At 44.2% G+C, this 3,744-nt stretch overlaps 1 long non-coding RNA gene across 1 annotated transcript; it reads right to left on the bottom strand.

Annotated features, from left to right (window-relative positions):
• Positions 1 to 152: 152 nt before the first annotated feature.
• On the bottom strand, positions 153 to 840 carry LOC124673347. Its single transcript, XR_006992759.1, has 3 exons — positions 745 to 840; positions 332 to 382; positions 153 to 243 (listed from the first exon to the last, which is right to left on the bottom strand). It is a non-coding gene; the product is annotated as an uncharacterized LOC124673347 (long non-coding RNA).
• Between the last annotated feature and the right edge of the window lie 2,904 nt (positions 841 to 3,744).

Below are 3,744 nucleotides of genomic sequence, written 5' to 3' on the forward strand. Positions count from 1 at the left end.
GACCGCCCAAAATTATACATTTACTCTACCATGTAACAGATCTCAAGTTCAAATTCATTGTACATTCAAAAAAAAATTAAGAAATATAAGTACGACACAACAACAATCAATCAATAAATAAATGTGACAAGGCTCTTGAGAGAATTAATCACCCTTGGCAGCTGCAGGCATAGCTGGCTTCAACGGATTGGATGTGTTTTTGGCGGGCTGCCCCCCGGCAGGTTCAGATGGAGAAGATTCCTTCTGCATGATGCAGACTTGCATAGAATTAGGACACCGCCTGGTGAATGCATAATTTATTCGTAGATGAAAATACACGATTTACACGTACTTTAATCATTATTTTAGTTTCTGATAGTATGGCTCTCCCTTGCTGTAATCCCTTCAATCAAAAGAGAGAAACGATAAATGTTATCCACTTATCCTCGATTCGGAATTACTAGGATGTTTTGGATATTTCGATGTGGACTACATAGAGACTGGAATGAGTGAATAGACACAGCGGAATGCATTTTCCTACGTACAAGAAAAAGTTGAAGTAAACATAAGCAGTATAAACTCTTTATCCCAAGGTTGATTTTTTAAATTAGTCATCATATCTTGAAGCAGGCAAGAATAAAGGATTCGCAATATGGAATTCCATTATAGATACATACGAATTCAGAAAAAAGTTAAAACATCTTGTAATAGCGGTATACTTCTATCTTGAGAAAAATGCTGGGGATTCAGAAGAATGTTATATACCTGTTGGGCTTGGAGCTGGAACGGGATTCCCATCAAAGGCGAGGGAGGAACGACGGCGGCGCAATCTCCCGACGACCCGCCTGATCTTCTTCCTCGCCTCCCCCTCCTCGCTCGATCTTCCAGGACGCGCACGCTACGAGGACGCAATCAACGGTGAGAAGACGCCCATGGAACGCGCGCGCGCGCGCATCTGACAGGGGGTTGCCGCTTCTTGCGTGGTGTATCCCGCGCGCCACCGATTGATCAATCCAAGAGAATCAATAAACAGTTACCGGTCCTCTTCCGATTGTCTTGTTGACGAACAGGAGAGGGCAGAGGAGAAAGAGACGGATTGAGGAGGAGAACGGAGGGATTGGGTTGGACCAATCCAGCGTCCTCCTCCTTCCTTTGGGACCTTCCAGCTGAGCTGGGGAGAGACAGATGGATATGGTATTTGTGCCCGGAAATTCTGCACTCTCCGTTTCTCTCTCTCCTCCCTCTCTCTCTCTAAATGGCGTTTTGGGAACATGCGCCGCCGATCTCGCCCTACCATCCGTTGGCGGGGAGGAGGAGGAGGTGGCCATTTCTTTCCTCTCTTCGTGCTCGCCTCGTTGCGTTGGCGGCGGAACGGGAGACGGGAGGAAGAAGCTGGGTCACCTGCTGGGCTGGTACTTAGCCTGAGTAAGCGTCACACAAGACGAAGTGAAGCGGGCCGGGAAGCCCAACCCGAGATACGTTGCCCCAGAATGAGTGGAATGGATCGCCCGATGTAAGAAGGGCCGGCACTAATGTGTGCCGTTAAGATGCGTGCTACAGATTTTGCAAATTTGTCCTCTCACCTCTACATTGTTCAGTTTCTTAAGTCAAAAATTGCATTGTTGCAGAACGCCCTAACTATTCAGGGTTTTTTTTTTTACAAGTTCCATTTCTGTTTCACTTTTATTTTTCTGGATGATTACCACATTTTCTACAACTAATTTTCACGGTGTCAAATTTATCATCAACAATTTTATTGATGTTTCACAAACAATGTACTGATTCGTACCGACTCGTTTAGTAGTTTCACTGATGATTCAATTTTTTTCCATACAATATTTTTCTAAACATTCAAAAATAATTCTATCAAAGACATATTTCCAAAAAAAAACTGCCATACATGTATCGGTTAGATCCATACAAAATCCTACCAAATTTGGAAGATCCATACAAGTTTCATGTCAAGATCATCCCAAATCCGTAGAGTTTAATATTAATAGCAGTAGAATCACATAGATCCATAAGAGATTCAAACACTCCATAGGAGATTCAAGAGAAATGAAGAAAAACAATCAATAAAGATACATACAGATTTTGATTTGCAATAGAATTCATACAAGATCCAGCAAGATCCATGTTACCCTATTACATGGGCTGCCTTCGGGCCATGTCGTAGTCCTTAATCCAGCATTGAGCTTGCGTTCTTATCATGGGCCATACCTCTTTGGCTAGGCCTTGATCTCCTGAAGCTTCCCTGGTACTCTCCTCGATAGGTGCAACCATGTCATGGACACTTCATTTTTTTTAGCTTATCATCGACAAATAACTACATGATAAATGTTTCTTTTATAAAGTAATTTTTATAACAATTCTCAATCCTTCACGACATTCTCCATATCCTGAGTGATTTTGTGTTGGGACGCATCAACATCTCCAAACTCAACTTTGGAATCCTTGCCCTTATTCCTAAGGTCCCTATGGCGGACCTGATCTCGCAATTTAGACCTATTGCTCTGATCAATGTAGTGTTTTTTGAAGTGTATAAGTGGATTGTTGATGTCTACGCACGCTTCTATTCCTGTAGACAGTGTTGGGCCTCCAAGAGCAGAGGTTTGTAGAAAAGCAACAAGTTTCCCTTAAGTGAATCACCCAAGGTTTATCAAACTCAGGGAGGTAGAGGTCAAAGATATCCCTCTCAAGCAACCCTGCAATTACGATACAAGAAGTCTCTTGTGTCCCCAACACACCTAATACACTTGTCAGATGTATAGGTGCACTAGTTCGGCGAAGAGATAGTGAAATACAAGTAATATGGATGATTGTAAGTAGTAATTGCAATCTGAAATAAAGATGGTAGCAAGTAAACATGTAGCAGAACTTGTTGGAAACGGTGTTTCAATGCTTAGAAACAAGGCCTAGGGATCATACTTTCACTGGTGGACACTCTCAACAATGATCACATAATTGAATAAATAAATGTTACTCTCAAACACTCTCTTGTTGGATGACAAACACCATTCATTGTGTAGGGCTACAAGAGCACCCTCAAGCTGGAGTAAACAAGCTCCACAACTTCATAAAGGAATCACACACGATGCGCACACTGTCACCGTCACACCATGGAGAGTGAATCCGGAGTTCATATTAAACTAACCTCTAGAGTGCATAATAGACAAGAGTAACATCTACATATTCAACTAGATTACAAAGCTCATGATCACATAAAGATCACATGGGAGAGAGAGATAAACCACATAGCTACAGTACTGACCCTTAGCCTCGGGAGAACTACTCCCTCCTCATCATAGGAGACAACAATGGCGATGAAGATGGCGGTGGTGTCGATGGAGATGACTCGGGGCAATTCCTCGTCCGGTGGCGTGCTGGAACGGAGACTTCGTCCCCGAAACGGAGTTTCGCGATGGCGGCGGCGTCCCCGGAGTCTTTCCGGAGTTTCGTCAATTGGTGTAGAGTTTTTACGTCACGAGAGATTATATAGGCGAAGAGGCGGCGCAAGGGGTGCACTGGGGCCCACCCCATAGGGCGGCGCGCCCCCTCTTGGCCGCGCCGGCCTATGGTGTGGGGGCCACGGGCCTCCACTCCGTCTCCCTTCGGTGTTCTGGTCCGTCTCGGTAAAATAAGATGTTTGGCTTTTGTTTCGTCGAATTCCGAGAATATTGCCCGAACAGTCTTTCCGGAACCAAAACAGCGGAAAACGGAAGCGGCACTTCGGCATCTTGTTAATAGGTTAGTTCCGGAAAATGC

Source organism: Lolium rigidum, chromosome 7, assembly GCF_022539505.1.
Source record: "Lolium rigidum isolate FL_2022 chromosome 7, APGP_CSIRO_Lrig_0.1, whole genome shotgun sequence".
Taxonomy (NCBI): Eukaryota; Viridiplantae; Streptophyta; class Magnoliopsida; order Poales; family Poaceae; genus Lolium; species Lolium rigidum.